Raw genomic sequence first — 11,730 nt, forward strand, 5'->3', positions numbered from 1 at the left:
ATAGATTGTTGAGGAGTGCTTTGACCTGCAGTTTGAAGTCCTGTGAACCCATTGGTATGAGCGAGAAGACCGCGATGGAGTTTGGCACTTCTATCCATCATTCGAGGGGTTTTCTGAGGGGTGTTCATTCAGGCATTCGGGGGCCTTCCAAGAGAGCATCATTGGGAGGTAATAGGTATGTGGTTTCCGCAGTTGGGGATTGCTCTAGGCATTGGTGGGTTACAACCAAGTCCCGTTGGTGTGAAGTCCTAGAAGCCCGCAACAGATATAGAAAGTGTGTTGGTAGAAAGGTAACCCGACGTTCTGAGTTTGGTAGGGGTTCTTTCTTGCATTTGTACCGAGCTCACGGCAATAGGACACACTTCATTGGTGTGGAAACTTTGAGGCGACAAGGCGAGATGGCAGATTTGGGCAGCTGTTTCTTTCTGGAGGAGGATCGGCATTTGATGTCGAGCATTGGCATTGGTGTGCAGGCTACGACATGTTTGGGCCGTCTCATGTATAGGTTTCCGACTGCTGCATGTATAGATATGGGATCTGGTGGAGCTGCTTCAGATTTTGGGTTGCGTCGGATGTTTGGCTACCCAGCACTCAGTCACATCGTGGATGTGAGATTTGATCCGATAGCACATTTGGGATTCAGAGGCGTGTTTGATTATCAGGTATTGGCTTCTGACTTTGTTCTGAGCAGGCATGTCACGTTTGACTCTCAGTAGGTGGAGAGTGGTGATCAGATCTTTGGGACATCGCAGTGGGTGGAGAGTGATGCTACTCCACGTTGGGTGGAAACTCCAGATCATACTGCATCATTTGGGATTCCAGCTAATGTGACACAGATTGGGAATCGTGTTGTTTTGGATGCAGATGAAAGGTTAATTGATTCGAGTACAGCTGATAGATGTAGTCAGGATATGGCCATTGGTTCATCTCAGGTGGAGATGTTTGGATTAGTTCGGTTTGGGGCCATTGGAGGTGCTATTAGCCGCAGACTTGATCGTGATGTTGGAGAAGGGTTGCGAACTCTTCTAGTGGATTGAGGCCTTTGGAGGCCATTTGGGTGAACTACGTTCGACTTGATTCCTTGGGTAATAGGATACGTAGGCAGTCTTTCAGATGCAGCCGGTTTGATCAGTTATGGGGGGAGAGATCACGTTTCAGCTCTAGATTGGTTCCCTGACTTGTTGAGGGACTATTGGATGATTTGGTGTCGGCTCAGTTTTGATGGAAACATTCGCTGAGGTGGAGAATTGAAGAATTACAGGAAATCAGCAAAGGAATCAGCAGGTAGAAGCCAGACAGATCAGCGGTCGACCGACGCGGTCATGCGAGACCTGCGCGGTCGACCGCCGCGGTCGATCGTCGATGTTTCTGGGCTGGGCTTTTGGTTTTCGACCCGATTCGTTTTGTAAGTTATATATATCCCTAAACCTGATTGTTTAGGGTAAGGCAAGGACGAATTTGAGCAGTCTTTGGGAGAGTGTTGTTGCATCCAATTGTGGGAGAGTTGTGAGAGATCAAGAGCATTGTTTTAGGGTTTGGTCTGAGAGATTTGTAACTCTACTTGTATTCTCTGATTTCTAATAGTAAGAACTCCCCCCCTCCTTGCCCCGTGGACGTAGGCAACTTGTCGAACCACGTAAATCTCTTGTGTTAGTTGGTGATTGTGCTTGTTTATTTAGTTGTGATCTCTCTTGTTTGGATTGTGTGATTCGAACGCTTCCACGCCGCGCACAACATCTACTGGTTAACCCGTCTAGAGTTTCTTCTAGTTGTTACTATATTTTTCTGATTGCTTATGTCTTCAGGTATTTCAGACAAAGATGACATTGTCAAAACTCTTGCAACTAGTTATTTTATTTTCAATTTGTAACAAGCTGGACATATATAGTAATATTGCTCTAGCTTGGGGGGGGGGAGTGTTAGATATTATTAGTATTTAGATCTAGCAGATATTATAAGATATTGTGAGATGCAATTAGATATGATTTTATCTCGTACCTATTTTATAATATCCTCCTAATCTCTAATTAAGAGAGATTAGGATTAGATGAATAATAATATCGGCCTTTCTTATTTCACTACAGAGATAAATGCAGTATTATCTAGCAACTATGAAAGGACTAAATATAATCCATATTTCAAGAATTATCATAACCTAAATCTAGTACATTATAGTTGTAAAAATTCACTACTTAGAGCTTACCTTTGTCTGCCATCTTAATTCTTTTTGGGAAGTTTTTGGTCTTAATTCAATTTGTTAACTATTTGAGCAGGTCAACATTTCTTTGTGGTCTCGTTTCAAGATAGTATTTGACATGCATATCAACAGTCTACGTAATGGCGCCGATGTAAGGACACTATGGGAAAACGATGTTCAATTCATCCTCACTATGTAATGAGGCGTTATGCTGAATTCACTGCCTCACTGTTCACCTCAATGTAGAAAATGGAGATGGTCAGGTTAGACGAATAATTATTAATTATGTATATTTGACTGGGATATTTGTAAAAACCTCTGCCCCAAATTAAGAGGATATCACCAGGGTGTATTACTAAAAGGGTTAATTGCAGAGAGAACCCCTGCAGTATCATTGTTTTGAAGTACTCGCTACCTTTGCAGCTTCATTGTTGCAGATAGACCCCCTGGATTAAATCTTTTGACTCTTTTAGCCTCCGATATACTCACTAATTTCATCCGGGGGCAATATCTGCCAAAGTTTCACCCAGGTTAAAAGAGTAAAAAAGAAAAACCTAGGGAGTCCATCTGCAAGAATGAAACTACAAGGGTAATGATACAACAAGGGTCTATGTGCAATTATTAATTTATTCTTTCCTGTGGGATAATAGCCTTTTGCAAGGTAATTCTCCAATCAATCCAAGATAAAAGGAAGTTATCTTCTGTTGTTTTCTCCTTGTAGCTTGACTTGAACTTGGAACGGTTGTGTATGGCTGTTGATGACTTGCTTGTTAAGCTAGCTAAAACCTTCACAGGGCTGAAGTTGCAAACAATTTTCCTCATAAATAACTATGATATGACAATCTCTATATTGAAGGTCAGAATATTATCTAATTGTTAATTTCTGTTTTGGTAACTTCCAAGATCTTATAACTAAATATAGTTTCTGGTGATGCTTCTCTTAACAGGAAGCAGGGTCAGAAGCTGGAAAAATGCAGATGCATTTTGAGGACCTTTTAAAGAGCAACATATCCACATTTGCGGTAAATAATCATGACAAATTACTAGATATTGAAGAGTTGTTAACTTCCAAAGTTTGGTCCTTTTCATCCTTGAATACTATAACTGGATCAAAAAGCTCAGAGTAAATGGGAAGAGATAATCAAAATAGAGAAACTAAGAAGGAAGTTAACTGACCCCTAATTTACTGGAAAACTGAGAAAAATCTGTACTTTATTGCTCAATAGCAGCTCTAATTCTGGAAGTTTCTCTTCTTATATTTTAGTTGATTAATTATTGGAGATGTAAAGTACTGAAGATTTTCCTCTCCGTATGAAAATAATATATGCATGTAGTCGTGATAATCTTTTTTAGGCGTAAATATATACATGTGCTCCCTATCTCAGTTTTCTTCTATCCAAATTACTAAAAGCACATGTTTGCAATTCAGTGTAAGAACATTAAAATAATGGGGAAGTACTTAGATTGATTTGGTTTCTTAGTTAGTATGATTAATTACTAACTGATGAAATTAATATACTGTTTGTGGTCATTGTGAATTGTGTGTCCGTGTACATTAATTTCCAATCTGATTTTATATCTAGAGTTTGTATCATTTACTATCTATTTTTCTTATCCTAGAAAATTCAAATACGGTCTAGTGCTACACATATCATAATGTGTACTTATAACATTCACTCGGGTAATCTCCATTCACGGGGGTTGAGACCTACCACCACATCTCACATGTCGGTGTCATGCACAATAATCTATTATAACAAAGTTATTCTTCAGTAGTGGTAAGAAATATTATTAAGTAGTGATCGATGATATCTCTAGGTTTACATGGGTTGTTTTCCATTGATAATTGAGAAAGAATTATTGAGCAGGAAGGCTTGATTGTATTCCTTCATGAACCATGAATATATACAAGTTACATTGTACAAATATAGTATGGAATAATATAATTATTCCAGCATATTCTCCATCTTAATAAGGTATATAATCTTCTATACAATGTATGAATAAGAATAATATCTAACCATATATTCCTAACACCCCCCTCAAACTCATGGTGGATCAAACACTGAGAGTTTGAAAAGTAGAAATTTGTGACGCTTAGAGGTGTGAGCTTTGGTGAAAAAGTCAGCAAGCTGGAGCTCAGAAGAAACATATGCTAGAGAGATCACCTTAGTCTTTGAAAAATGATGTCATATGAAATGACAATCAATCTCAATGTGTTTTGTGCACTCATGAAACACTGGATTAGTGGCAATCTTTATTGCACTTTGATTGTCGCAATAGAGAGGTGTCGGGAAGAGATAATCAATGCCCATGTTACATAGAAGTTGTCGCAGCCAAATAATCTCAGAGGTAGTATTAGACATAGCTCGATACTCTGCTTCGGCACTAGATTTTGAGACGACATCTTGCTTCTTAGCTCGCCATGATACTAGAGTATCACCAAGAAATACACAAAAACCGGTAATAGATCGACGATTGCTAATGTCACCAGTCCAATCAGAATTAGAGAAGACACGAAGTTGTAGCTTTGATGTGGAAGAGAACTAAAGAGCTCTAGGTAAAGTACGATGAAGATAGCGTAGAATACGAAGTACAGTAGCGTAGTGAACTAAGGTAGGAGACTGAACAAATTGACTCACCACATGGACATAAGCAATGTCTGGTCGAGAAATAGTGAGATACACCAAAGCACCAGCAATTTCACGATACCGAGTGGGATTTTCCAAAGGTTCTCCTGTATCATGTGCTAGTTTTTGATGAATTAATAGAAATTAGATTGAGCGGCGAGATCGGAGGTTGTTCTTAACGATCTCAGCGGTGGTTGGGAGCTTGAACGGATCGTCGATGGATCTGATCAAAAAGGTGGAGCCTTTGTCGGAGGTGATGATGCCGGATCTGAACGGAGAATCAGACGGGGGCACGGTGGCTACGACAAGAGTCAACAGATCGTTCTAGGGACGATGATGAGGTCACCAGCGAGAGGCGTTATATCAAACGACGAGCAGCACCAGTGACTGGTGGAATCCGAATACGGCTGAGCTGCGGTCGTGGCAGAGATCCACCGATGGCCACTAGGTCGGCGAGGTGAGGATGAGGATGACAACCCGAGAGAACACCGAGCAGCTTTCCGACCTGGTCGAACTTGGTGACTGATGTTGAAATTAGGGATTTGAGACTAGAGTTTGATCGATTTGATCAATTGGATGGTTAGGATTGATTTGATCAACTTTGCTCTGATACCATGATAATTGAGAAAGAATTATTAAGCGGGAAGGCTTGATTGTATTCCTTCATGAACCGAATATATACAAGTTACATTGTGCAAATATAGTATGGAATAATATAATTATTCCAGCATATTCTCCATCTTAATAAGGTATATAATCTCCTATACAAGGTATGAATAAGAATAATATCTAACCATATATTCAACCATATATTCCTAACACTAATTAATACGAGTGACAATTTAAAAAAAATTCAAAAAATTTTCAAAAAGAATTGAAAAAGAATCAAAACTCCTTATTCGAACCTTAAGGTCAGATCATGAAAAAGAATTCGAAAATGCTTCTTTTAAAAAAATTTGTTCAGAAAAAGGAATTTTACATGAGTTCTCTTCTCCTAGAACTCCTTAACAAAATGGGGTAGTCAAGAGGAAGAATCGAACCCTACAAGAAATGGCTAAGATTGTATTAAATGAATCAATTGCCAAAACACTTTTGTACTCAAGCAGTTAATACAGCATGTCATGTAATTAGTAAAGTATATATTTGACTCTTACTAAACTAGACTTCTTTATGTTGGCCTTCTTATTTTGATGATGTTTAACAAATAATTTACGACTACTGTTGTTTATCTAGTGTTTGTGGTTTTCTATTTATTATAGACAAACAACATGTTGGAGGTTGGATGGAATTGCGCCATAACGATCATATCAAATGGAGGTTGGCGGAATAGTGGTTGAAGCCTTGCAATTCAAGTTGAAGATCCAAGTTCAAGCTTCATCCATGTTACCAAGATCGAGCGTCATGAAGATCATTGCTTGGTATATTTAGTTTAGGTTTATATTATGTGTGTTAGTACTTTAAGCTCAATCATACATACACATACACGTTTTGACATGTTCTGGTTTGATAGTTTTCAAGTTTTAATATGAAACAATTGAATACAATTGAAAATACATGCATATATATGATTTCATCAATATCAATTTTACTTAGCTCAATGAAATCATATTTATTATTTTTGAAAAGTTTGCAAAATATACAATTTTGTGAAAATATTATATTCTCAGTTTTTGGACTTAACAATAATCATATACATCTTTTATTAAGTCTACAAAATCATTTTGTAATGTTTTAAAACATGGTTAAGCTAAAATGTTAAAACTCATGTGTTTATATTTTCATGCTTTGGACTATTTTGTAAAATAATAATATTTTTCATTTGGGAGGTCCTTTTTGAAAATCAGTTTTTGTAACATGTTTATTATTATATTTATAATCATTTCCTAAAGTTTTATATTTTCTGATTTTATTTGCTATTTTTAAAAGAGGTTTGAAAATCAGATTTCTCTTTAAAACATACAGTGTGCATGTCTTGAGTCGACTCATGAATAGTGTTGAGTCGACTCATAAATGTTGGCCTTCTTGTTTTAATAATGATTTACAAATAATTTACATCTAATATTGTTTGTCTAGTATTTGTATTTTCTTATTTATTATAGACAAACAATATGTTGGAGGATGGATGGAATCAAGCTTTTACGATCATATCCAATGGAGGTTGGCGGAATTATGGAGTAAAGCCTACGCAATTCAAAGTTAAAGATTCAAGTTCTAGCTTCATCCGCAAGTGTACCAAGTTGAGCTACATCGAAGATCAATCAAGCTTGGGTATATTTAGTTTAGGTTTTATGTTATTAGTGTTAGTACTTTAAGCTCAATCATATATACACACACACATTTGGTTTTTATATATATAGTTATATATATACACAAGTTTTGGTTTATGGATTTAACAATCATTGTATACATATTTTATTAAGTCTATAAAATTATTTCATAGGGTTTTAAAATATTGTTTATGTCAAAACATCAAATTTTATGTATATCAATCACATTTTCATGTTTTGGACACACTTGCAAAATACATGAGTTTTCACAAATGAGAAACTCAATTTGAAAAATTCTTTTTCTAACATGTTCAATTTCATATTTATAAATGTTTTCCAAAGTTTTATCAATTTTAGAATTAATTTTTATGTTTATTTGAATTTACAAAATTAAGTTTTTAATTAGCTCATGTTCGTGCACATGTTCGTGCATGTTTTTGCAAAACTGATGCGTTTTCACAATTGGAAAATGCAATTTGAAAATTTTCTTTATTTACATGTTTATAATCATATATACAAATATTTTCCCAAGTTTTACTATTTTTGGAGTTGTTTTGTTATTTTCAATTGAATTTACAAAATCGTATTTTCTGCAGTTTTTTTAGAAACTATATATCTATGTTCAAACATTTATTTCTCTCAACTGGGAAGTTATTTTTCAGAAATTATTTCTCTTACATATTCATATACATGTCTAGAACCTTCCCACAAAATTTCAAGATTTTTGGAATTGATTTAATATTTATAATTAATTTTATAAAGATAGCTACGCAAAATTCCAGAACTGTCAGAATCTGTCATGCATGTGATAAGTCGACTCATGAACAGTGTAAGTCGACTTGCTACAGTTTAAGTCGACTCATGAACAGTATAAGTCGACTCAGCAGATGTTTTTTAGCTTATAATGACTAGTTTATGAGTCGATTCATGAACAGTACCGAGTCGACTCATAATACTGTAACGGCTAGTTTTTGGCTGAGTTGTTTTTTGGTTTTTTGGACTTTTCACTTGGGTTTTCTTGGTTATTTGGGGCTCCTTTATATACCCCATACCCTCTAACTTCTGAGGGCACTTAAGAAAGTTTTTAAAAGAGGTTTAATAAGTTTTTAAGTGCGTTTAAGGTTTGTTTCAAGATTGTTTAAGTGTGAAGAAGTTTTCACAAGAGGAGATCAATTTCAGTTTGGGCTTTCAATCTTCCAATCTCTCTCTCTTGTATTTAGAGAAGTATTTCTAAACTCAAATCTCTAGCTTGTTTATGTTTTAATTGTTATATTCATATTTGCTAGATTAATTTGAGTTTATATTTGATTTTCTTATTGTTTACACACACACCCACATGAGCTTATTGTATTTTCATACATAGTATATTTGGGTTGGTGAGAGTTGTAACAATTGAGTGTGAGCTTTTATTGAGTTCTCATCTATTGTAAAGAACATATTTGTTGTTACATTATTAGTGTTGTAAAGTTTTTGGTGTGCTAGAAAACCGAGTGTGAGGAGTGTAGACGTTGATCGGTGAACGTTGAAAACCGACATTGTGAGTGTTTGTGAACGTTGATCGATGAGCATTGAAAACCGACATTATGAGGTGTAAACATTATTTGGGTGAGCGTAAAAAACCCGGTTGTGATAGTGGATTTCTCTCTGGGAGTGGGGAGCGGAGACGTAGGACGGAAGGTCCGAACTCCGTGATCATTTGAGTGTGTTTGAGTTTGTCATTGGCGCATTTACTTATGCATTTATCTTATATCGCTAATTGCCTATTACTCTTGTATATTTTGCTCTATCATATTTGTAGTTTGATTATATCACCCTTGTGTTAGTTTATATATGCTTGCATATATTTTTATCATATAGGATATATATCATTGTTTATATTGCATATTCTTGCTCATATCATATTGTATATCTATCTTGCAAGAATAATATTTAAATTAGTTTTAATTAGTATAAAATCGGATTAGATTAGCATAAGACCCTAATCACCCCCCTCTAGGGTCTAACAATAAACTGTTGTGTAGTTTACATTTTGTTTCTGACAAGTCGACTCATAACATCATGAGTTGACCCATCAGGTTGAGTCGACTCATGCCTATCATAAGTCGACTCACAAACTGTGCTGGAAAGTGTGTTTTGTTTCTGCTGAGTCAACTCATGACTTCATGAGTCGACCCATGCATGATGAGTCGACTCATGAATTTTATGAGTCGACACATAAGTTAATTTTTAGCCTGTAACGGCTACTTATGAGTTGACTCGTGAACAGTACCGAGTCGACTCATAACACTATAACGGTTATATTTTCAGACTGTACTGTTTTTGGGTTTTTAGTGTTTTTGCCTTGTTTTCTCTTGGCTTTGGGGTTCCTATAAATACTCCCACATATTCTCAGTTCTAAAACTCTCAAGAGAATGTTTTAAGAAGGTTTAATAAGGGTTTAAAGTTTTGTTTAGTGTTTGTTTAAAAAGCTTTTAAGTAATTGAGAGCTTGTTTTGTGAAAACAATTTCACAAGAGCTTGAGGAAGATCATCTATCGGTGTTTAAGCATCCGACTCTTCTCCCTCTCTCTCTTGATCTATAGAGAAGTTTTTCTTAAACTCAATTCTAGCATTTTATATGTTTGATCTTAATTTCGTAAGCTAGATTTCATATTGAGTTTAATTATTTTATTGAATCTCTTTGTTCACATACAACCATTGAGCTTATTGTATTTACATTCATAGTATAATTTGGGTTGTGGGGTTTGTGACATTAAGTTGTGCCTAATTGAGTTCTCGCCTTGTATTAGAGAACAAATCTTTTGTTGTGAGCTATTATTGTGAGTTGCACTTTGTATTACACTTGGACACCGAGAGAAGTGGTTAGTGAGAGACGGGGCTAGAGACCAACACTTGAGGTGATAGTTAGTGTGTTTATATTATGAGTGTTGTAGAGTTTTTGGTTAGCTAGAAAATCGTATTGTGAGGTGTGAATGTTTTTCGGGTAAGCGTAGAAAACCCGATGTGTTAGTTGTGAGATTGTGAACGTTGATCGGTGAGCGTTGAAAACCGATATTGTGTGGTGTAAACGTTATTCGGGTGAGCGTAGAAAACTCGGTTGTGATAGTGGAGATATCCTCGAGGTGAGGAGCGGAGACATAGGTCGTGGGGACCGAACTCCATGAACATATCATTTATTTGTGATTGCATTGGCGCACTTATTTTTATGTTCATATCTTATATCGCATTTGTATATTGCTTGTTGCTTATATTGTACACAATCTAGTTTAAATTGTTTACCCTTGTGTTATTTGTATATCCTCGCATATATCTCAAAGTATATCTCATTGCTAGGATATTTTTCTTTGCTCATATTGCATATTCTTGCTTATATTATATTGTATATCTATCTTGCAAGAATAATTTTTGAATTAGTTTTAATTAGTATAAAATCGGATTAGATTAGTACAAGACCCTAATCACCTCCCCCCCCCCCCTCTGGGTCTAACCTCCCCCCCCCCCCCCCCCTCTAGGGTCTAACACTATAAGGTTTATTATCAAAAATCCCAAGCATTGCATATTTTTATATTTTTAGCTGCAAATATTATTTTTAAATATGAAAGATGTTAGTCTAAGGGATGTAGACTCAAAGATGTAATCAAACAAATTGTTGGATAGCATGTTTCCTAATCTGTTTTGGTAACATGATTCTTAATCTGTTTTGGTAATATGTTCTTAATCTGTTTTGGTAACAGGTTATTAGGATTCCTAATCTGTTTTGTTTTTTGGTTTTAGAATTCCTAGTCTGTTTTGGTTTTAGGTTTTCTATATATATGAAATGTCTTAGAAGAGATTAGATAATAGAAAAATAGGGTTTTGAGAGAATTCTTCAAAGACATCTCAGAGAGATTAGATCCTATTTGTGAGTATTGTAATCTTCTTTAATATCAATCAAAGAATTGTGTGGTGTGGCTCCCGAGGACGTAGGCACGATTGCCAAACCTCGTTAAATCTGGTGTGTTCTTTCTTGTTTACTTTCCTGTAAGTTTTTTATCTTTTATTTGCTGTGATTTTTCCTACTTTCCTACTCTCAAACACAAGGTCCGAAAGGGCAAGGGTTCGATTTGATTGTTTCGAATCCCTAACAACTGGTATCAGAGCTTTGTTCAGAAGGATTGTGAGAGAGCCATGGCAGATGAAAGCAAATCTAAGATCGAGAAGTTTGAAGTTCAGACTTCGCCTACTAGAAGTCGTAGATGGAGGATTATCTGTATCAGAAGAACTTGTATTGCCTGTTGATAGGTAAGGCTAACGGAAAGAAGAAAGAATAGTCAGACGAGGATTAGGAGATACTGGATAGGAAGGCTCTAGGGCAAATCTAGTTGTCGCTCGTCAAGATAGTCACACACAACATATTGAAGGAGAAGATGACAGTATGACTTATGGAAGTGCTCGCGAATATGTACGAGTAACTATCTGTCACAAATAAGGTGCATCTCGTCAAGACACTCTTCAATCTCAAGATGACAGAAGGATGCTCCTTCATAATGCACCTCAAGTGAGTTCAACAGATTGTTGATCAACTCATCTCCATAGACAACACGTTCGATGACAAAGTGCAGGCCCTATTGATTATATCATAGTTGTCGAATAGTTGG

Source organism: Asparagus officinalis, chromosome 3 (assembly GCF_001876935.1).
Source record: "Asparagus officinalis chromosome 3, Aspof.V1, whole genome shotgun sequence".
Classification (NCBI taxonomy): Eukaryota; Viridiplantae; Streptophyta; class Magnoliopsida; order Asparagales; family Asparagaceae; genus Asparagus; species Asparagus officinalis.